Below are 25045 nucleotides of genomic sequence, written 5' to 3'. Positions count from 1 at the left end.
CCGCCGGGTGGGGGGTGGGAGCTGGGGGCAAGCAGCCAGCAGGGGAGGGGGCAGTTGGAGGTGATCAGGCCAGAGGCGGGCAGGGGGGACAGTTGGGGGCAAGCAGGCCGGCAGGCAGAGTGGTTAGGAGCAGTTAGGAGCCAGTGGTCCCAGATTGTGAGAGGGATGTCCGACTGCCGGTTTAGGCCCGATCCCACAGATTGGCGAGGGTGCAGGCCGGGCTGAGGGATACCCTTCCTCCATGCATGAATTTCATGCACCGGGCCACTAGTTATAAAATAAATCATATAATAGTCAACAAAAAATTACACTGCATGACAAAAAGCAATACAAATTATATTCTAAAGAGACAAAGCAAGCATCAAAACCAAAATCAGATACAGCGGAGATTTTGGAATTATAAAACTAAGAATTTAAGATAACTGCTACTTTATATGCTATTGGCTATAAGAATAAAAGCAAAATGCTAGAAATCAAAACCACTAACTCAAATCAAGCATGCTTTCGATGGGCTAAACACAATTGATGAAACAATCAGTCAGCATGCAGCTATGTCAATGGAAATGTCCTAAACTGAAATGCCAAAAAAGGGGGAAGAGAATATATAAAACCTGTGGAACAACTATAAGGGGTATAACATACATATAATGGGAATACTAGAAGGAGGAGAGAAATTGAAGTTAATTACAGACACCAAATCAAAATTCCAGAAAAATCAGAGAACACAAAAGAGGTTAAATAGAAAAACATCAACACCTAGGCTTATAATATTCAAATTGCAAAAGTCAAACAGAAAATCCTGAAATAAACTGAAGGACACACATACAACAACAACCAAAAGAAAACAAGAGAACACCTTACTTATATGAAAGAAGAGTAAGAATTATGTCAGACTTCTCTTTAGAAACCATGCAAGCAAAAAAAATTGGAGTGAATTATCTGAGTATTGAAATAAAAAAAACTACCAACCTATAATTAGATATCCAGGGAAATTTATCAGACAAACAAAACTGAGGGAATTTGTTGCCAATAGACCTGCCTTGCAAGAAGTATTACAAATTCTTCAGAAAAAAGAAAAAGACATATATGAGAAACTCAGATCTACATAAAGAAAGGAAGAGGTTCCATTGGCATAACTGCATACTGACTGATATAATAAAGATAAAAATCTTTTAATTTTCTTATTCTGAATTGAGCTCAGATAACTGTTTGAAAAATAACAGTAACAATCAATGTTAGTTTTCTAATATGTGAAATGAATAAGAGCAATATTATTAAGGACAGGAGGAAGGAATTGGTTATAATCCTATATAATAAAAGCGTAGTATGCAAATTGTCCCTTCGACCTGAGGTCTCCGGGAGTTCAACCAGGGGGCAAGCTGACCGGGGGAAGGGAGGCAGGCCCTGGCACTGGCAGGCAGCCGGGGGAAGGGAAGGAGGCTCCCGCGGGCGGTGGCAGGGGGAAGGGAAGGAGTACCCAGCCAGCAGTCAGCAGCTACTAGGGACCCTACCAGTGCACGCGTGCACTGGTCCTACTGTTATAAAGCACCTACATTGCCTCTAAAATTGGTAAAGTATAATTTGAAAATAGACTTGTATTAGTTGAAATTGGTCTACTGCAAACCCCAGGGCAATGACCAATAAAATTTAAAAAGTAAGTATAACTGATATATTAAGATAGAAGGGAAAATGCAATTATAAAATGCTCAATTAAAACCAGAGAAGGAAGAAAACAAGATTAAAGAAGGAAAAGCATCAAGGAACAAATGCAATGAATAGAAAATAGTTTCAAATAGGGTTGATATCAACCCAACTATAAACAATAGCCACTTTCAATCAGAAAGGTCTAAAAACACCAATTAAAAGAAACTGAAAGAGTGGATAAAAAACAAGCCTCAAATATATGTTGTCTACAAGAAGTCAACTTTAAATATAAAAATACAGATAAATTAAAAGTAAAGGGATGGAGAAAGGTACATCATGCTAACACTAATCAAAAGAAAGCTGGACTAGCTATACTGATTTCAAACAAATCAGACTTCAGAACAAGGAAAACTATCAGGGATAAAAAAATTTACTTAATAATAAAAGGTCAATTCTCAAAGACAACATAACAATCCTTAATATTTATGTGCCTTATAACAAAGTGTCAAAAGATGTGAGGCAAAAACTGATAGAATTTTAAGGAAGAACAGTTACATCCACTATTATAACTGGAGACACCAAAAAAACCTGCATCATTATCTTCCAGACAAAGCAGGCAGAAAACTAGCAAAGGTACAGTCAAACTCAATAGCATTATCAATTAACTGGATTTCATGACATTTATAGAATACTTCATCCAATGGCAGCAGAATACACATTATTCTCAAGCTCACAAAAATATTCACCAAGATGGACCACCGCATTCTGGGTCATAAGACAAATCTTAAGATATTTTTAAAATTGAAATAATACAAAATATTCTCAGACCACAATTGAATTAAACCAAAAATCAAAAAAAGATAGCTAGAAAATCCCAAAGGAATATTACAAAATAAAACATAAACAACTATAGACCAGCATCTCTCTTGAACATAAATGTAAAAAATCCACAACAAAATATTAGCATATCAAATCCAACAAAGTACAAAAAAAAAATACACACTACAACCAAGTGGGATTTATCTCACACATGCAAAGCTGGCTCAAATTTAAAAATCAATTAATATAATTTATTTCATCAACAGGCTAAAGAAGAAAAATCCTGATTATAATAATAGATGCAGGAAAAGCACTTGACAAAATCTAACATGCTTATTCATGATTAAAACTCTGAGTAAAGTAGGAATAGAGGGAAACTTTCTCACCTTAAAAAAGAACATCTACATAATACCTAGTTAACATCATACTTAATGGTGAGAAACTAGATACTTTTCCACCAAGACTGGGAACAAGGAAAAGATGTCTCCTCTCACCCTTCCTATTCAACACCATAATGGAAGTTCTAGTAACTTAAGGAGAACAAGAAAAAGAAATAAAAGAATTACAGATTGCAAAGGAAGAAATAAAACTGTCTAATTTTTGCAGCTGATAAGAATGTCTATGTAGACAGGGGTCCTCAAACTACGGCCTGCAGGCCACATGCAAATACAAATATTGTATTTGTTCCCGTTTTGTTTTTTACTTCAAAATAAGATATGTGCAGTGTGCATAGGAATTTGTTCATAGTTTTTTTTTAAACTATAGTCCGGCCCTCCAACGGTCTGAGGGACAGTGAACTGGCCCCCTGTTTAAAAAGTTTGAGGACCCCTGATAGAAAATCCCAAAGAACTGACAAAGCACTCTTAGAACTAATAAGGGATTATATAGCAAGGTTGTAGGATACAAGGTTAATCTGCAAAAGTCAATCCCTAGTGGAATTGTGCAGCCTACACCTGAATAATTCTGTTAACCAGTGTCACCCCAATAAATTCAACAGAAAGGGGGGGAAGTCAACCACTACATATTAGTAATGAGCAATCTGAATTTGAAATTGAAAAAATTGTGTCATTTAATTAGCACATGAAAAAGGAAACAGGTATATTGTTAACAAAATATGTACAAGATTTATATGATGAAACTATAAAACTGATTTAAAAATTGAAGAACTAAATAAATGGAGAGAGATTCTACATTTGTGAACAAGATAACTCAATGCTGTTAAGATGTTGGTTTGATCTGCTGATACAACATAATCCCAATCAAATCCCAAGCAAGCTATTTTATGGATATCAACAAGCTGATTCTAAAGTTTATATGAAAAAATAAAAGATCCAAAATAGCAAACACAATGCTAAAGAAAAATGAAGCTGAAGAACTGACACTAACCAACTTCAAGCACACACACTATAAATCTACAGTATTTAAAGACCACATTTAGAAAAAAAAAAAAAAGACAAATAGATCAATGAAATAGAATAGAAAGCCCAGAAATAGACCCACAAAAATATAGTTAACTGATTTTTGACAAAGGAGCAAAGGCTATTCAATGGAGAAAAGAATTTTCAACAGATGGTACTGAACAAATAGATATCTACTTGAAAAAGTGAATACAGACAGAGACCTTATTACATCTCTCACAAAAATTACTCAAAATGAACTAGAGACCAAAATATAAAACTCAAAATTATAAACTGTCTAAAAAAAAATTTAGGTAACCTTAGATTCAGCTATGACTTTTTAGATACAAAACGGAAAACAAGATCTGTGAAGAAAAAAAAAAGGAAAGTTGCACTTCATTAAAATTAAAAACTTCTGCTCTTCAAGAGTTAAGAGAATGAAAGCTAGCCATATATTGGGAGAAAATATTTGTAAAAAATCTGAACAGATACTTCAGCAAAGAAGATCTACAAAATGGTAAACAAGCATATGAAAAGATGCTTAATATCATACGTCATTAGGGAATTGGCAAATTAAAACAAAGATAAAATATCACTACACACCTATTATAGTGGTTTTTCAGAAGAATAAAAAACCTGACATACCAATTGTTAGTAGGAGCAACAGAAACTCTCATTAAATGCTGGTGAGAATGCAAAATGAAAATGGTAAAGCCAGTTTGGAAGACATTTAGCAGTTTCTTATAAACTTAAACAGTCTTGCCATATGGCCCAGCAATCATGCTTCTAGTGAGCATATTTACTCAAGTGAGCTGAAGACCTGGTTCATACAAAAACCTGCGCATGAATGTTTATGGGAGTTTCACTCCTAACTGTTAAAAACTAGAAATAACCAAGATGTTCCTCAATAGGATAAAACAGTGGTACATCCATACAATGGAGTATTACTCACTGATAAACAGGATCTATCAAGGCATGACGAGACACAGAAATCTTAAATGCATATTCCTAAGTGAAAGAAACCAGTCTAAAAAGGTTACATACTAAATAATTCCAATTATCAAATTATGGAGGCAGTACAAAACATCAGTAGTTACTAGTTTGAAGATGAAGCGTAGAAAGGAAATGGGGGGAGGGAGGAATAGGTGGACCTAGAGGATTTTTAGGGCAATGAAACCATTCTGTATGAAACTATAATAGCAGATACATGACATTTGCCATATGCCAAAACCCACAATACTACTCATCACACAGTGAACCATAATGTAACGTATGGACTTTTAAAATAAATTTAGTAAGTATCAATATTGGTTCAACAATTATAAAAATGTACCATACTAATGCTGGATATAAACAGGGGAAACTGTGGGGGAAAGGGAGATATGGGAACTCTATGTACTATTTAATTTTTCTATAAATCTAAACTCATAATCAACATAAACTGGAAATAACCTAGTCCTTCAACTGGTGAGAGGATAAAGAAATTGTGGTACATCCTTACAATGGAATACTACTCAGAAATGAAAAGCAATAAACTACTGGTACAAGCATCAACATGTATTCATCTCAAATGTATTATGCTAAATTTAAAAAGTCAGTCACAAAAGGTTACATACTACCTAGATCCTTTTATATGTCAGTTTTGAAAAAGAAAACCTTTAGGGAAGAAGAATGTGGTTGTCAGAAGTTACAAGTGTAGGAAAAATTAATGAAGGGGCATTCCCTTTTAGGAAACTTTGGAGAGTGATGAAATTATTTTGCAACTTCATCGTGGTGGTGGTTGCAGGACTCTATGCATTAGTCAAAACTCACAGAATCAGACAAACAAAAAAGGTGAACTTTATGTTAATTAAAAATAAATTTTAAAAAGAAGAATACTCCAATAAAAATGTCACACATCAAAGTAAACATGAAAAATATGTGGCCTCACTAGTATTCAAAGAAATTCTCCTCAAAATGGCAAACCAACCTGGCTGGTGTGGCTCACTGGTTGAGCATCAACCCATGCACCAAGAAGTCACCAGTTCAATTCCCTGTCAGGACACATACCCGGTGGGCTTGATCCCCAGTAGGGGGGCATGCAAGAGGCAGTCAATCGATGATGTTTCTCTCATCAATGTTTCTATCTCTCCCTCTAAATCAATAAAATCCATTTTTAAAAACTAGCAAACCATTTTTCACTTAATATATCCTAAAGAAAATATCCATGGATATATGCAAAACCTATCTACAAGAACATTTAATGCAGTGTTGCTTATGTTATATAAAAACCAGGGCTAACCTATATGTGGAACAGTAAATCACTGTACATGCATATATTTAAATGATTTGGCACTTCGGCCCCCCATCTCAAGAAGACTCCACCCAGGCCCTGTCCACTATGCAAACTGGAGAGCTACAAGAAGAGAGGGCCCTGAAACAGAGAAGCCATCAAACTTTCGCCAGGCCCTGCTAGGACCCCCAAAGCTTTAAAAACAAAACAAACCTCCAAGGTAATTATAAATACTGCTATAAAAATAGTATTTAATTAATTGTAAAAATACAAGATTATAATGAGAGGGAAAGCATGTTGTAAAATATCTTGTGCATTTGTTAGAAATATAAACTGACAATGTTTTCCAAAAGGATAATATAGATGGTAGATATAAAATAATTCAATTTTTAGCAATTTCAAAAAGACTGGTAAGCTAGACATTTTTATTCTATAGGATTGGTTAGCTTTTAATTTACAAGAGAATTCATTTAACCAGTACCTTATTTGAAACTCAGTTTTATCACTATGATTTCTTAACATACATTTATAAATTATAGAAATAAAGAAAATTTCAAATTATACTGAATGTTAGCTTCTCAGTAAGCATTCATCTAATGGGCATAATGGTCATCTATCTAACTCCTTGCTTGATGCTTTATTTTAAAAATTCAAATTCTGAATAACTTCATGTAACTCAAGATACAAGAGGGATCTTTTTGTCTTAAGGACTTAAATTACTTAATATCTTTTGAAATAATCCGTTATTTCTGCAGAATGACATCATGAATACAATGACATGACACATAAATTAAGAGTACCAAATGAGCCCAGCTTGTGTAAGTCAGCGGTTGAGCATCTACCCAAAAACAAGGAGGTCACCTGCTCGATTCCCAGTCAGGGCACATGGTGGGGTTGCAGGCTCCATCCCCAGTAAGGGGCGTGCAGGAGGCAGCTGATCAATGATTCTCATCCTTCATGTTTCTATCTCTCTCTCCCAACAAATTTTTTTAAAGTACCAAGAGATAATTATTGCTATAAGAAACACTGATATCTCTCTCTCTCTCTCCACACACACACACACACACACACACACACACACACACACACACACGAGTGGCCAGATTATTATGACCACCTAACGTTTGTAGGCAAATTAGCTATAATTTCGTGCTGAAGTTGCTAGTGGGCCAGACCATTATAAATAGGGAAGCAGGTTGTTTACCACGACAAAAGTGATTTTTTTCTGAAGATATGGGTAAACAAGGTGATTTAACAGCCTTTGAACGTGGGATATATATTATGATGAGTGGCCAGATTATTATGACCACCCCATCAGTACTTTGTTGGGCCATCTTTTGCCTTCAATACTGCAGCAATTCTTTTTGGCATTGACTCCACGAGATGTTGAAAGGTGATGCGAGGAATCTGACACCATTCCTGATGAATAGCACTGTCCAGTTCTGTGAGATTTGATGGTTGTGGAACCAGCTGCCTGATGGCTCTTTTAACTTCGTCCCACAAATGCTCAATTGGATTGAGATCTGGTGATTGGGGGGGCCACCTAAGCAAGGTAAAGTCTCCCTCATGTTCTTGAAACCACTCCTGCACAATACGGGCACCGTGGCATGACGCATTATCTTGTTGGAAGAAGCCATCCCCATTGGGATATGCCATCAACATGATAGGATGAACTTGATCAGCAACAATACTTAGGTATGTTGTGCTATTCAGACGTTGTTCCACACGAATTAAAGGGCCCAAATCATGCCAGGAAAACATGCCCCAAACCATAACACTGCCCCCACCAGCTTGAAGGGTTGTACTCATGCATGTGGGGTGCATGCTTTCATGCTGTTTCCGCCAAATTCTCACTCTGTCATCTGCATGATGCAACTGGAAATGTGATTCATTGGACCACATGACTTTTTTCCAATGCTCGACTGTCCAATCCTTGTGTTCCTGTGTGAATTGGAGACGTTTTATCTTGATAACTGCAGACCACAAAGGTGTTCGAACAGGCCTTCGGCTTCCATATCCCATAGGATGCAGTGTACGGCTAATTTGCCTACAAACATCAAATGGTCATAATAATCTGGCGTGTGTGTGTGTGTGTGTGTGTGTGTGTGTGTGTGTACATACATACACTAGAAGCCCGTTGCACGAAGATTCGCACAATAGGCCTTCCTTCCCCTGGCTGCTGGCACCGGTTTTCCTCCAGCACCCGGGACCCAGGCCTTTGGTCCGGCCGTAGCGAGGCTTGGCTTCAGTCTTCAGTCTTCACTCCGGCTGGAGCCTTCAGGCTTCGCTCCACGCCTGCGTATACAAATTAACTACCATCTTTGTTGGGTTAATTTGCATAATTGCTCTGATTGGCTGGTGGGCATAGCTGAGTGACACCAATTTGCATGTTTCTCTTTTATTAATGTAGATATATACATACATACATACATACATACATTAGAGGCCCAGTGCATCAAAATTCATGCACTGGAGGGGGGTCCTTCAGCCCAGCCTGCCCCCTCTCACAGTCCGGGAGCCCTCAGGGGCAGGAGGCGACCAGGCGATGAGGAGAAGGAGATGTCCCATCTCTGCTACTGCCACTGCCAGTAGCACAAGCCTCGGCTGGCCCTGGTTACCTGAGCCTCGGGCCAGCCCTGGGCAACTTGGGGGCTGAGGGGACTCCGGAGGCAGGTGCGCAGTCAGAATGGCTATCATCAACAAATGACAAGTGCTGGCGAGGATGTGAACAAAAAGGAACCCTCGTGCACTGCTGGTGGGAATGCAGACGGGTGTAGCCACTGTGGAAAACAGTATGGAGTTTCCTCAAAAAATTAAAAATGGAACTGCCATTTGACCCAGTAATCCCACTTCTAGGACTATATCCCAAGAAATCAGAAACACCAATCAGAAAGAATATATGCACCCCTATGTTCATAGCAGCACAATTTATAATAGCTAATATCTGGAAACAGCCTAAGTGCCCATCAGCACATGAGTGGATTAAAAAACTATGGTACATCTACACAATGGAATACTACGCTGCGGTAAAAAAGGAGTTCTTACCATTTGCAACAGCATGGATGGAAGTGGAGAGCATTATGCTAAGCGAAATAAGCCAGTCAGAGAAAGATAAATATCACATGATCTCACTCATTTGTGGAATATAATGAACAACATAAACTGATGAACAAAAACAGATCCTGAGACAAAGAAGCATTGATCAGACCGTCAAACCTCAGAGGGAAGGTAGGGGAGGGTGGGGGTAAGGGGGAGAGATCAACCAAAGGACTTGTATGCATGCATATAAGCCTAACCAATGGACACAAACAACAGAGGGGTGAGGGCATGAGTGGGGGAGTGGGGAGGGGGCAATGGAGGGGTAAGGACAATATGTAATACCTTAATCAATATAGAAGAAAACACAATAAAAGAAGTGGCTACTAATTCATGTGTTGGAGAGCATTATTAATTCTTTGGTTGGAAACTGACACCTCTCCCAATGAAAGAAGAAATTTTAGCAAAAAAAGAAAAAGTGTGATGTTGAATGAGACAAATCAACAAGCAAAAAAAATGTATACTATAATCAAAAGATTTCCAAAACAATGTATTTACATTTTTTGCAATAAAGTCTTTTTAACTCTGACATTAATTTTCAAATTTCATTATGTCTTTTTTAACATACCTCTTTTATTTTTTGTTCTTTTAACTTATGGAGAAATTGCCTTTTGGCCAATTCGTTGTGCAGCAAAAACATTTGCGATAAAAATGCTTACAGGATAAATAATGAGAACCAGGACAGTTACCTATTACTCAGAAGCTACCAATCTTAAACATTTCAAGAAGATATGAACATACACCCATTTCTTCTTTATGTGGAAGAGGGAACATATAACCATTCAATCAAACATTGAAAGTGGACTGCCGATATATACCAAACAGTGATTCATATTTAATTAAACCAAAAACATTTCATCAAAAGTGGCAGATGCTCCTGTAAAAATATTTCAATCAAGTTTTTAAAACATGCATAATTCGGGGTTAAAAGAAAAAAAGCAATCACTAACCAAAAAACTTTAAGAACTTATAAAGCAAACAAACAAACAAAAAAGCAATTGTCTAGAGAACTAAGGTTCTGAAAGATCACGAACACATCAGAAGTATGACAAAGTAAGCAGATAAAACTTTACCTGACCACTGTACTAGTAATGATTTTTATTTGCTGTATTTTATATGATGTTTAGACATCTTAAAAAGCTTTCTGGTCAGTGAGAGACTGCTCATCCCAAGGCTAGCCTTTTCTGTAAAAAAAACTGCAAAGGACTTGGCCAGAAACATCTCTCTCATATACAAGTCAACCAATTCTAGGTCAACAGCCCCAGCCATCTCCTCATCTACCTCACACACAGATGCACACAAGCCAGAATTTCCCTTGCCCAGGGTCAGGTACCAAACAACTAGAGACCACTCCTATAGCCCAAACCCCACTGGAATTAATAAAACACTAGAGGCCTGGTACACTAGAGGTCCTCCTGTGATGGGGGCCGATTTGGGCCAGCTGGCCAGGAGGAACCACGGGAGGAACCACGGGAGGTTGGCCAGCTGGGGAAGGACCGCAGGAGGACTCCACGGAAGTCCAACCCGTCTCTCCCAGTCCCGATCAGGGCTGATGAGGGCTGGCCAGCAGGGGAGGGCTTCAGGGCACATCTGGCCCATCTTGCCCATTCCTGATCAGCTGGACCCCAGCAGCAAGCTAACTTACCGGCTAGAGCCTCTGTCCCCTGGTGGTCAGTGCTCATCATAGCAACTGGTCGAACAGTCAGACACTTAGCCTATTAGGCTTTTATTATACAGGGTGCCAACCCTAAACTGTTTACCCTGCCCTGCCCTGCTATTCCCTTGGGAACCTCAAAAACACTCTGACCTAGGCCTTCCTCTCACTCCTGTCTTCTGCCACCTGTCCAAACCCTTATGCTTTCCCTCTGACACTGAATGGCATTTGTGACCCCTCTCTGGGACCTGTGAGTATAATAAACTTCCTTCCTAGTCTCATTCTTATTTCCTCCTGGTCACAACAACTTTACCACATCACATCCAACATGTGCATTCATAGAACAGCCACTGTTAGTATACAAAATTCAATATGCATATCCAAAATATTACAAAGTCCTAATTATCTGAGTCAACAGAATTGAGGTAAATAATTTACAATGGAAGTAACAGAAAATGAGAATTCTTTTTTTCAATACTACTATTCGAACCTAGAACATTTTGATTTCTTGTCTGTGACAAAATTTTGTTACAATTCTAATTCTATACTGACAGCAAAGCAGCTATTTCTCTCTATATATACTGCACCTGCCCGCATTCCTCCCAAAGCAGAAAGATCACAGAAAACAAAAATTGACAGGCTCTATTTCTTGCATCTAGAACAGAGGTGGGCAAACTTTTTGACTCGAGGGCCACAATGGGTTCTTAAACTGGACCAGAGGGCCGGAACAAAAGCATGGATGGAGTGTTTGAATATAAATTCAAAGTAAACATCATTACATAAAAAGGTACGGTCTTTTTTTTTTTAGTTTTATTCATTTCAAACGGGCCGGATCCAGCCCGCGGGCCATAGTTTGCCCACGGCTGATCTAGAAAGTCCACAACAATAGGAATCAAACCATCAGTTCCATAATTCTCCCATTACCTCTCAAGGAGTATATAAATACACAATACTAAAATGGACTTCAAGTACTTATTCATTTATCTTGCCTTTTAAGTAATAATCCTAATCTAATAAAAGAGAAACATGGTAATTAGCCGTACAGCCGCTACCCTTCCCATTGGCTAATCAGGGAGATATGCAAATTAACTGCCAACCAAGATGGCGGCCGGCAGCCAGGCAGCTTGAAGGGAACAGGGAGGCTTGCTTGCTTCAGTGACGGAGGAAGCCAAGCTTCCCCGCCTGCCTTGCCGGCCTCTGAGCTTGCAGTTTGAAACATTGTAACAAATATAGAAGCTAAACAAAACCCCAGAAATCACTTACAGTCAGCCAGGCTTCAGCCAGCAGGATCGCAACATTGTTTCAAATACAGAAGGTAAACAAAGGCCAGAAACCTGCTTTCAGCAGCCGAGCCTCAGAGAGAAAGCTGGCTCTCAGCTCCAGTGACAGGCATAGAAAGTAAATAAATGCCAGAATAAAAAAAAAAAGGAAAAAAGGAGAGGTTTGGAGCTTCAGTTGCCCGCCAGCCTGAAAACAGCCCTCAGCCCCTCACCCAGACTGGCCAGGCACCCCAGTGGGGACCCCCACCCTGAAGCAACAAGATGGCGGCTAATTTGCATACTGAAGGCAGGCGGCAGCAGGCAAGGCTGTCTGTGGTCTGGGACCCGGATCTGTGACCCTGCCAGATGGGGGGCACCGCGGGAGGCTGTCCGCAGTCCAGGACTCGGATCTGTGATCCTGCCAGACGGGGGGCAGTGCTTGAGGCTGTCCACAGGCCAGGACTCGGATCTGTGACCCTGCCGGGCGGGGGCAGTGCTTGAGGCTTTCTGCGGTCCCAGGACCCAGATCTGTGACCCTGCCAGAAGGGGAGCACCGCGGGAGGCTGTCCGCAGTCCAGGACTCGGACCTGTGACCCTGCCGGGCAGGGCGGCTGTACTTGAGGCTGTCCACTGTCCCGGACCTGGATCTATGACCCTGCCAGGCGGGGGGCAGTGCTTGAGGCTGTCCGCTGTCCCGGGACCTGGATCTGTGACCCTGCCAGGCGGGGGGCAGTGCTTGAGGCTGTCCGCTGTCCCGGGAACCAGATCCGTGACCCTGCCAGGCAGGGGGCAGTGAGGGAGGCTGTCTGCAGTCCAGGACCCGGACCTGTGACCCTGCCGGGTAGGGGGCACCGCGGGAGGCTGTCTGCAGTCCGGGACTGGGATCTGTGACCCTGCTGGGCGGGGGGCAGTGCTTGAGGCTGTCCGTGGTCCCGGGACCCGGATCCGTGACCTGGTGGGCAGGGGGGCAGCACGGGAGGCTGTCTGCAGTCCGGGTCCCGAATCTGTGACCCTGCTGGGTGAGGTCAGTGCGTGAGGCTGTCCACGGGACCAAGATACGGATCTGTGACCCTGCAGGGCGGGGGGCAGTGCTTGAGGCTGTGCACGGTCCCGGGACTCAGATCCGTGACCCTTCACGGTGGAGAGGCAGCCATCAGCGCCCAGGAGTGACTGCGCAAGATCCGCCTCCTGGCCCAGAAGGCGTAGGATCGCAGGGACAGCCACCGTGGCGGGCCAGACTGACGTCCTCCTGGCCGCACCATGGGGGTTTGCGGATCTGCAAAGCCAGAGGCCTCCGGTGTGCACATACCCCCCTGGTGTGCGAACATCCCCTAGCACACTGTCACCCTCCCACGCCTGCAACAGTTGCAAACCAAGGCGTGCACAAGTTCCCCCCGCCTCTCCACCGCACTCAATCAACCCGGCATGCCTAACACCCCCCACAGGATGTGCACACATCCCCTCTGATGCGCTCACGTCCTTTGGAGAGTGTCTGGGTGTTCTGGGTGCTGAGAGTGGGCGCCTGTGAGATGACAGTGAGAGGGCGGAGTGGTGATGCCCTGTTCCCACGGAGGCCAGTGCAGCTATGAGATCACCTCTGGGGAGTTAATGCAGGTGCTGAGGCGGGAGCAGGTGCAGACAGACACACCTGGTGGGCGCGGGCGGCCCTCTCTGAGGTGCCTTTGGTCAGCGTTCAAGATCAAGAGCCCAGAGGCAGAGAGGAATTCGGTCCTCTCAGTGAAACAGTGGGATAGTCAGGGTGACTGCAGAGGAGGGATGTGCACTTTGGGTGCCAGCACCCATGAGTGAAGGCTGCCCTGACTGAGCCTTGCTTGCTTGGGTCCTAGTGCACTCCTGCCGGGCAACGGGTGACAGGATGTGCTTTTCCGAATTAATGAGGGAAAATGTTGATTCTCCTGCTGCCCACGAAGGTGGAAAGTGAAGTGGGGAGACATGTGGGGAGTGAGCGAGGTTCCCTGTCTGGGGGTTCCAAATCTGCTGTTGGTTTCTTTCACCGCTGACTAGAGATATACAGGGTGTCCCCCCAAAATGTATACACACTTTGAATACTTACTAATTCCAATGGTTTTAAGCGTAAGAAAGGAACAATGGAGCTGTTATCTGTTAAAAGTGTGGGCACAAACAGGTAGTTGGACATTCCCTGAGGGGTCTCAGATTGGAGGGTGAAGGCCAGACTGAGGGGCCCCTTCTCTCCCCCCGCCTCCACCCCAGTGCACGAATTTCGTGCACCAGGCTACTAGTTAAGATAATAAGACTCTAACATCAACAAAAGCATACTACTAGTTTGAGAGTTCCTCTAAAAACTCTTTGTCAAATAATGTCATCTGTAGTTAGTAAAAACAAATAAACATAACTTGGTTTCCTGACTTTTCAAAGTAGCTTGTTATAGTGTTAAATATAATGTAAGAAAAAGAACTTATCACATTACACATATAAAACAAATCCTACTTTTCACCTCATAGACACTAAATTATTTGACTCTAATAAAATAAAATTTTTATTTAATAAAATTCTATACATTGCAATAAATTCCATTTTAAAATCCTTTTATTTTTCATCATGTCCCTATAAAATTAATGAACAATGAAAAGCAGCAATTCCAAATCATACAAATAAGTCAGCAAGAAACTGCTGCAAATTTCAACTATAAATTTTACAGGTGCTTTCCATCATACTTAGTGACAAATACCTATAAAACTATTAAGATTGAGATGTATTTCACTGTTTGGTTTTCAGCAATATTTTTCTTCACAAGTGTTATAACTTAAAATATACACTAGATCTTTAAGTCTTTTTCATAGCAAGTCTCCAATTTTTAATTTAAATACGTGGGAAAATAGTGTTTTTATTTGCATCATGAAAGAATTAAAAGAAAAAAAAGAAGTGTTATATCAGAAATAAAGACAAACTAAATGCAACACAAGAGTGGAACAAACCCCACAAGAAAGAACAGAATGGAGAAAAATTTTAAAATAAACAAATAAAGAAGAAAAAGATTTTGTGAGCAAATGATATAGAAGTTAGGCAAAGAAGATCTAACACACTCATAATTGGAGTCCACCCTCCCACCCCTGTTCCTGCCCCAAAAGAAACCTATGTAATGAAACAGGACAAATACTGAAAACTCATAAAAGAAAAATTTTCTGAAATAAAAGACTTAGCCCTATTATTTAAGGCCATACATAAAGGTTAATGACAAGACATACTCAAGTATTGGTACTTTTTTAAATAGGAAAAATCTTTTTGGTATGTAAGCAAAATACCCAGTTTCATGTAAGGGGAAAAGCATGAGACTTTGACAATAATACTTCATATGCAAATCCATGGAGCTCACAAGAAAATGTAAGGCATGGATTTTATACCCAAACAATCTTTCAAATATAATGGATGCAATGGTCACAAACAAGTTATGAACCAAAAAGGACTGAAATAATATTGTCTCCCATGAGCTCTTCCTGAGCTCTCTGGTAAAGAGTGAGCTTCAGACAACCAAAATACACAAGAGAAGTTTTGGGACAAGATCTGGTGGTGATGTTGAACATAATGAACTTAGAACTAACATTAAATGATGAGATTTCAGATGTTCTTTTACAACAGATAGATATACTAATACAATTAACAAAATGGAGATGGGGAGACTTTACCAAAAAAAGAACGAAATATTGATAGACTGGACTACCTAAAATGAATCTCAAATGCATCAAATTAAGTGAAAAAACATCATACTCAAAAGGTTACATTTATGTGACATTTCCATTTATATGACATTCTGGTTTCAAAAGGAAAAACTATAGAAATAGAAAACAAATCAGTGGTTTCCAGGAGTTAGGGGTGGCTGGAAGATTTGATTATAAAAGGGCAACAGAAGGGGATTTTGGGAGGTGAGGGAACTGTTCCACATCTTGACTGTGGTAGTTATTACATAATTGTATTTTATTTGTCTAAACTCACAGAACTCTACCACGCCATCCCAAAAAAGTGAATTTTACTGCATGTAAATTGACAATAAATTTTTAAATGCCAAAAATATAGATACTAGGGAAGAGGGAAGGGAATGTGAAGAGGTTATTACTAATTCCATTACTGCTCATAAAAAGAGAGTATCTTAAAAGGAGGGGCCTGCAGGTATTAGTATAAAAGTAACTTTCTAAACGTAAAAAATATACCAATCTCTAAAATAGCAAAGAAAATAAACTACATTATAAAAAAAACACACAAAATTCAAAACTGACAAAAATGTTTAAAGTTTCCTTTCACTATGTTCAGAAGCTAACCACTTCCCCTATCTAGAAAAGCAACTAGTGTCACCAGTTATCTGTGATACATGTTCAGAGTTTTCTGTGGCAATATTTACTTATATTTTCAAAAGGAAATGATAGAAAGATAAACCAAGAACCGTATGATGCCATTTTTAAACCATTCCAGAAACAGCAAACTATAGAAACAGAAAACCAATCAGCAGTTGCCAGGGACTGGAGATAGGGCAGAACTGTCTATAAAGGGGAATGGAGGAGCATTAGAGGGGTGGGCAGTAATAAAACTGTTCTATATATTGATTATAGTGGTAGTGAAATGACCATACACATCTGACAAAACTCACAGAACTACACACTAAAAATGATAAATGATAAATTTTACTATATGTAAAATATAGCTAATTTTACAATTGGAAAAAAAAGAGAGTGAAAACCTGGCAATAAAGAGATAAGCCTGAAAAATTAGAAAGGAGTTCATCTTCATGAAGGACCCTAAGAAGTTGTAATGATAGAACTAGCTCAAACTGGCCCTATCCTGTTTCTAACAAGATACTGAGTTGTTTTTCAGAGACAACAAAACAAAACCACAAGTCATTCTTGAGAAGCACAAGTATAGAAATTTTGACCTCCAATCACAGCCAGAGGTATTCCACCCAACCTTCACCAAAAGCAAAGCCTGAAGGCTTTCAGAAGTAAAGTCTCCATTGTCCAGAAAATCCATTGCCTGAAGCCCCTACCATATCTTATCATGAATGACCCAAGTTCCAAAGCCCTTCTACAGAAACCTGCCTTCAGCACTTGTGCATACCAGCCAGTTCCCTTTAACCGCTTAAATCTCACCCGGAAGCCTGGATGAGGGAGACAGATTTGAGCTCTGCCTGTCTCCTTACCAATTCACCTCTCAATAAAGCTTTTTTCTTTTCTTAAAATCTGGTGCAATAGTATTGGCTTCTACCTGTGTCAGGGAGTGAGCCCTTGCTTGGTAACAAAGTTTTAGATTTTATCCTCAAAGCAACAGGTGTACTAAATGATCTCAAGAAGGGGAAGTCACAATTCAGTTCTGTATTAAGAAGAACACTAACAATTATAGAATGAAATAAGAAAACAGGGAGCCCTAGCCAGTTTGGTTCAGTGGATAGAGCATGAGCCTGCGGATCGAAAGGTCCCAGGTTCGATTACGGACAGAGGCATGTACCTCGATTGCAGGCTCCTCCTCAGCCCAGGCCCTGATTGGGGCACCTGCAGGAGGCAACGAATCGATATGTTTCTCTCACACTGATATTTCTCTCTGTCTAAAAATGGATGGAGCCCTGACCGGTTTGGGTCAGCAGATAGAGCGACGGCCTGTGGACTCAAGGGTCCCACGTTCGATTCCGGTCAAGGGCATGTACCTTGGTTGCGGGCACATCCCCAGTGGGGAGTGTGCAGGAGGCAGCTGATCGATGTTTCTCTCTCATCGATGTTTCTAACTCTCTATCCCTCTCCCTTCCTCTCTGTAAAAAATCAATAAAATATATTTTAAAAAATAAATAAATAAAAATGGATAGAAAAATATCCTCAGGTGAGGATTTTAAAAAAAAGAAAAAGAAGAAAACAGGGAGCAACTAGGAAACCAATGAACCAACCACCTCAGGAATTTAAGGGATAAATTACCAAGACCTGACTAAGGTAGGAGGCTTTAGAGATGGACAAAGAAAGTAAAACCAGGAAGTTCCTTGACTTTCTAGTAACTAACCAACTAACCAAGCAAGCTAGCATTGAGAAAAAGATTTCAGACAAGCTAAATTTAAGTGCCTGTGGGGTATTCAAATGCTAACATCTGGTTAGATATTGGTCCAGAGCTCAGGGGAACAGCCTGAGATGTAGTTTAGATTTGAAATTCATGAAGGTATTTGCAGTCATGAAAATATAAAGTCGAGATCATGGCAAAGGTAGACTATGTAGTGTGAAAGGAAAAGAGAACCCTGGGAATCATCCTGCACAACACCAGAATTATGGGTTAAGGATATAATTTGAGTACAAAAGGAACTGGCTTACTAAATATGCAGCAGTAGAGTTAGAAATTATTACAATCATGCCTATTTCAACTTGGGTCTTTCAACTCAGAAAGATAGTGTAAGAAAAGGCATGGGAAAATGACTCACTATCTCTATTATTTAATTCCAATTCTTCATTTTAAAGACAAACCTATCAGAGAAACTTGGTTAATATAAACATTATGAATTGAAACAAAAATAATTACCCAAGAATAGCAAACCATTTTTCCCACCACAATTTACACTTACCCATCTCTTCCCTTACTGACAATTTTTACTTCAAAATAATAAATCCCACAGGCTGCTGGTATTGGATGTGTGGCACGAACTGATGCTGCATCTTTTGGGGTTTTGCCATGACCTGCATACAAAACAGAAAGGAAACAAAATAAAATGAGATGTCCAAATGAGAATCTTAACAAATAATTCAAGAACAAATATGGTTTATAGAATAATATATATATATTTCTGCATCCATGAGTACAAATAATTAAAGACTTAATGGTCATCACAATTAATCCAATATGCAAAATAGCCCAAGCTAGCCATGGAACTCTTCACACAGTAGTAGTTTTAATAAAATTTCAGAATCTAAACACACTGAACCTAGCAGTCCTTTAGGAAAATTAAAGTATTTTTAGAGTAGACTGTATTTTTAAGAGAAGAAAAAAAAAGGTTGCATTTGAAGAACATGAGAATATGATCTTAATTTTATTCATCTAAATTTGCATTTTATAAAATTTCTAAACAATACTATTTTGCAAAATGGCCTGCTTTTTAAAAAAGAAGCATCTGTATCACAGAGTATATTTTTAAGTGAAATTTTATACAATTAGATTGAATTGGCAAAAGAGCATTCTTAAAGAATTTATAATTTTGTTCTGTGACATATCATTTATTCTATATAAACGCTGACCTATAAATTTCTTTGGTCAATTACAGCATGAGAAATATCTAATCTCTAGTTGTATTTTCTTTCTTTAAAAAAAAAAGAAAGAAATATAACCCCATACCATTGCTGACATTCTTAGAAAATCTGTTAGATAATAGCTTTAAACATCTTAAATTAGCTATCCCTCAATTTTGATCCCAGAGAGAGTCTGTCCTTCACTCATAATCACCTCCCTTGTCCCTTGCCCAAGACACAATTAACCTTGAAAACTAGCATGTACAAAATAAGCCCATAAAACCACAGAATATGAATAAAGACAGAAGCTGAAATAGCTGGCCAAAAAGTACTCAAAGAGAGTGAGACCAGTCTCCACAATCCCCAAAAAGGCTGTATGAGAAACAATACTCTAAAATCATTATTCAGGTGTTCTAGTTAGATATGTTCCACACAATACAAACTTATGTCATTAATCTCTTTTTTAAATATATTTTCATTGATTTCAGAGAGGAAGGGAGAGGGAGAGAGAGAAACATCAATGATGAGAGAGAATCACTGATCGGCTGCCTCCTGCACGCCCCCTACTGGGGATGAGCCTGCAACCCAGACATGTGCCCTGACCGGAAATTGAACTGTGACCTCCTGGTTCATAGGTTCAGGCTCAACCACTGAGCAACGCCAGCTTGGCTAACCTTTCAGTCACACTATAACAATACCTTCATGGGGAGCAGAATTCCCCACCTCAAATTTACCATGATTGTTTTAACACTAAAAAACTTAACTCACAAATTATATCTTAGCCATATAATAACCATCACAAACCAATGATGTCATATCTTCCCTTACCATGCACTTCATCAAATAACCAATGTACATCCTATCATTAAACAGTTAAGTTTACAGTTGTAATGCAAATTAGCCAATGTTTACATGGCCTGAAAGAAAGTGTTGAACTCCACAGCTCCTTCCTATTACCATGAAAACTTGTGTCCATAGATGTCTTAAGTATAAATGGTGTTGTGTTATGAAGAGACATAGATGACCGCTGGCCGGTGATGAGCTTGCCTAAGAACATAAAAGTGGCAGCAGCAACATACAGACTAAAACTACTTTAACATATGTAGGTAATAGATTTACACTGAGCTAAGCAGGAAAAAACAAACAACAGCACAAATCTGCAGAATGACACCAGTGACTTTTTAAAAATAGATATTTGGTAAGTTATGGTTTTAGCAAAACATCTTTTCAGTAAAAATATGTTAAAAATAATTGACTTGCTGGGGGAAAAGGTCATGTAAATTAAATACATTAAAAAAATTTAGACAGTTAAAATAAATCCAAAGAAAACCCTAATTAACTCTGGAGTCCTAAATCAACTAGTTTTTATATTTGTTTTAGTTTTTTTGGAAGGGAAATGATCGAAACTTTCAGAGATAAGATAATCTCAAGGCTTACTTAGTAATAATAATAATAAGTGGTAATTTATTATTTACACCTGTCATGCAAATTAGCCCATGTTCACATACATTTAATACTATGTGAAAGGCACTGGTTCTAAGAGCATTATTAACTTATTTAGCATTCAAAACAACTTATGAAGTAGATACTATTTATTTTTATTTCAAAAACCAGAGGCCCGGTGCACAAAATTCATGCACTCAGGGGGTACCTCAGCCTGGCCTACACCCTCTCGCAGTCCAGGAGCTCTCAGGGGATGTCCGACTGCTGTGGAGGCAGGAGAGGCTCCCACCACTGCCACTGCACTCGCCAGCCATGAGCCCGGCTTCTGGCTGATCAGTGCTCCCCGTGGAAGCACACTGACCACCAGGGGGCAGACGTGGTCAGTGAGCGTCATAGCAACAGGTCGTTCTGCCGTTCGGTCTATTTGCATATTAGCCTTTTATTATATAGGATGAGGAAACTAAGGGAAAATAAAGAACTGCTCAAGGTTATACTGCTGTGTGAGAATTCTAAACCAGGATTTGTGCTGGGATTTAAATTCAAGAAGTCTGATCCAGTGCAGCTCTGAAACCATAGGAAGGATTTAGTTACAATGAGCATTCTGGGATCACCTCACATGTATTCCCATCTCCTATCCTGGCTACTTCTTTGGGAAAAGAGATAGAAAATATTTAGGATAAACAATCTCTCAAAGCATTATGTGCTTTTCTATAGCTTCCTCTCATCCAACATCTGTGAAATAGGTATTATTTAACCTCATTTTTTAAAATGGAAAAATTCTTAGAAATTATATAACCTTGTCCCAAATTAGTAGAATCATGTTAAATCCATTATGAATTAAAATCCCCTACATTTTTCCATTATGCAAAAAGAACTGTAAAAAACTACACAATCATAAATCTTCATTATGCTCTACTAAGACATTGTAGAAAAATTCTATAAATATTTAAATATTTAGGAAAAAGTTTAGATGTAAGATTAAAAGGATTCATGTTGTGAGGCTGGGTGAAAAAGGTGAAGGATTAGGCAAAAACAACAATAACAAAAACCACCACCTCTTAGACAATAGCATGGTGATCAGCAGAGGGAAAAGGGGTGGGGGCAGACAGAAGAAGGTAAAAGGAGGATAAATGGTGAGGGAAGGAGACTTGACTTGGGATGTTGAACACACAATATAATAACTGATGTATTGTAGAATTGTACACCTGAATCTATGTAATTTTATTCACCAACTAGAGGCGCGGTGCATGAAATTCATGCACAGGGGAAGAGGGGGTCCCTCAGCCCAGCCTGCACCCTCTCCAATCTGGATCCCCTGTGGGATCAGGCCCTAAACCGGCAGTCAGACATCCCTCTCACAATCCGGGACTACTGGCTCCCTACCACTCGCCTGTCTGCCTGCCTGATTGCCCCTAACAACTCCCCTGCCAGCCTGAGCAGCCCCTAACCACTTCTGTCTGCCAGCCTGATCACCCCCTAAGCACCCCCCCCCGCCAGCCTGACTGATACCTAACTGCTCCCCTGCCGGCCCAATTGCTCCCAACTGCCCTCCCCTGCCAGACTGGTCGCCCCTAACTGCCCTCCCCTGCCGGCCATCTTATGGCTGTGGGTGCTGCCATCTTTGAGGGCGGGGCAGCCAATTAGCATATTCCCTCCTTATTGGCTGTGGGCGCCACCATCCTTTGCGATAGCGTGAGGGTCAATTAGCATATTCCCTCTTTATCAGATAGGATGTCACCCCAATAAATTCAATTTTTTAAAATATATTTTATTGATTTCAGAGAGGAAGGGAGAAGGAGAGAGAGACAGAAACATCAATGATCAGAGAGAATCATTGACTGGCTGTCTCCTGCATGCCCCACACTGGGGATCAAGGCCACAACCTTGGCACGTGCCCTTGACCAGAATCGAACCTGTGACCCTCTGGTCCTCAGGCCGACACTGTAACCACTGAGCAAAACTGGCTAGGGCTAAATTCAATTTTTTAAAAAAGGATTCATGCTATTTCTTAGGTGAGACTACTATTATCAGATTGAAGGGCCTACTTCTAATAATGTTCATCAGCAGGAATTTTATTACCTAAAATTCTGTAATGACCAAAATACAACCTTACACTACCAAAATGTAAACTTTTAAAAACACAAGTCTTCACTACTGAGCATTTTCTATATGGTTCAAGAAGAAAATACATTTACTGCTTCAAAACTCTAAGGCTAGAAAAAGTTAGTTCTTTCTATTAAATCTGTTGACTAATTTTGTTGAAATGGAAAGGGTCTGAATAGTCCATCCCATCCCCCTCCATTCTCCAACATGCTACCTAGTGTCTTTCTGAAAATATAAATTTGCCTTCCTTGTACCACTATCCCTCAATACAATTAAAATTCCTTCTTAAAAGCCTCCTGTTAAACCTAGGAAAAAGATAAACTTCCAGAAAGCCTTGTTTGAGCTCCCCCTCCCCCAGCATTTTCTATCTCCTTTCTGCTCCAGCTACATTCACCAGGCCAGTCTTTGCCCCAAGCAATTCCCTCTAACTGGTAAGCTTGCCTTTCCTTCTCAGCCTGGGTAGGTCCTACTCTTCCTTCAGATCTTAGCTCAAGCTGTACTTCCTCAATTACTCTTTCTCTACCCTCTCTGACTTGGTCTAATTCCTTTTTATATGTCCCTCATAGTAACACATATCTTTCCCATACATTAAAACACTTAACAGTTATTTGAGATTATTTCACATTTTTGAATTTTAATTCCTGAACACTTTTTGCATTTTAATTCCTACTGACATCCACCCTAACTTCAATCTTTCCTCCTGGAGCCACAATGATCTCCTCAAATGATTCCAACTCCGAAATATTAAATTCTCATAAAGTCTGTTCTGCTACAAAACACATTTCTTGAATACAAATTAACTGATATGCACTTGATAAATGTGGGAATGATGTCAGCATAAGAAAAAGTCATCTTGTTCATAACACAGCTTTCCCCAGTACATTAATGAATGAAAGAGAAAAGTTTAGTATGTACAAGAGGCCCTAGGTCAATGAAGATTGGGATTCCTACAGAAGTGCATTCCTATAATGCCCAAAACTTAGTGACTTCAGGAACTACTTACACTTGCCACTATATGAAGCCATCTAAGGAAAATGCAAGTGCAGTGCAGATCAAAAAGTGCTGAGATATTTCCTCTTTGGTTATATCTGTATGGACTCAAACATCTCATGCATGTTTACTTTATGCTTTGGGTTATAATTCAATACTACTTTATTTTGTTGCTCAAACTGTTCCCCCTTAGACTATTGGGAGTGCTTTTCAGTTGGCTCCTCTGACACTCAGACATATTTCCATGATGTGTCCTTATTTGTTTGTTACTTTCTAGCACCACAAGATGCTAGTATAGTTCCTGCCCCCCTCCTAGAATGACAAATTTCTCCAAGGAGCCCTGGCAAATGGCATTAGAACCCAGCTCTAGGTATTAGTATGCTAGTTGTTATGGAAGTACTAGAGGCCCAGTGCACAGATTCGTGCACACTGAAAGGAAAACAATTAGAAGAAATATTATAGAGGCTGGGGAGGGACCGCGGGAGGGCTCCAGGGAGTGTTAGGCCTGTCTTGCCCAGTACCGATCAGCTGGAACCCAGCAGCAAGCTAACCTACCAGTCAGAGCATCTGCCTCCTCGTGGTCAGTGTGCATCATAGAGACTGGTCGAACGGTCGGACACTTAGCATATTAGGCTTTTATTATATAGGACTAGAGGCCCGGTGCACAAAAATGTGTGCACTTGGGGGCTCCTTCAGCCCAGCCTATGTCCTCTTGCAGTCTGGGACCCCGCATAAGATGTCCACCTGCTGGCTTAGGCCCACTCCCTGGGGGATCAGGCCCAAGCTGGCAGCCAGTCATCCCTCTGGCAACCCGGCAGCCCTCAGGGGATGTTCACTTACCAGCAGGGAGCAGACCTAAGCTGCAGTCGGACATCCTTAGTGCTGCTGAGGAGGCAGGAAAGGCTCCCACCACCACCGCTGTGCTGGCAGCCATCAGCCTGGCTTGTGGCTGAGCAGAGCTTCCCCTGTTGGAGCGCACTGACCACCAGGAGACAGCTCCTGCATTGATCATCTGCCCCCTGGTGGTCAGTATGTGTCATAGTGACCAGTCATTCCCAGTCATTCTGCTGTTAGGGTCAATTTGCATATTACCCTTTTATTATATAGGATAGAGGCCTGGTGCACGGGTGGGGGCCAGCTGGTTTGCC

The 25045-nt window shown here is 40.3% G+C and overlaps 1 protein-coding gene across 1 annotated transcript in view; it reads right to left on the bottom strand.

Moving 5' to 3' along the window:
- The window catches only part of RANBP9 (RAN binding protein 9), a 95554-nt gene that overhangs the window by 56893 nt on the left and 13616 nt on the right, over window positions 1-25045 (bottom strand). Inside the window, exon 2 of the mRNA XM_006091766.1 lies at window positions 18704-18815. The gene's annotated coding sequence lies outside the window, so the exon portion shown is untranslated. The remainder of the gene's footprint in view (window positions 1-18703; window positions 18816-25045) is intronic.

The sequence above is a fragment of the Myotis lucifugus genome, unplaced genomic scaffold (genome assembly GCF_000147115.1).
Source record: "Myotis lucifugus unplaced genomic scaffold, Myoluc2.0 scaffold_95, whole genome shotgun sequence".
Taxonomy (NCBI): domain Eukaryota; kingdom Metazoa; phylum Chordata; class Mammalia; order Chiroptera; family Vespertilionidae; genus Myotis; species Myotis lucifugus.
This window is presented reverse-complemented; position numbering and strand designations above follow the sequence as displayed.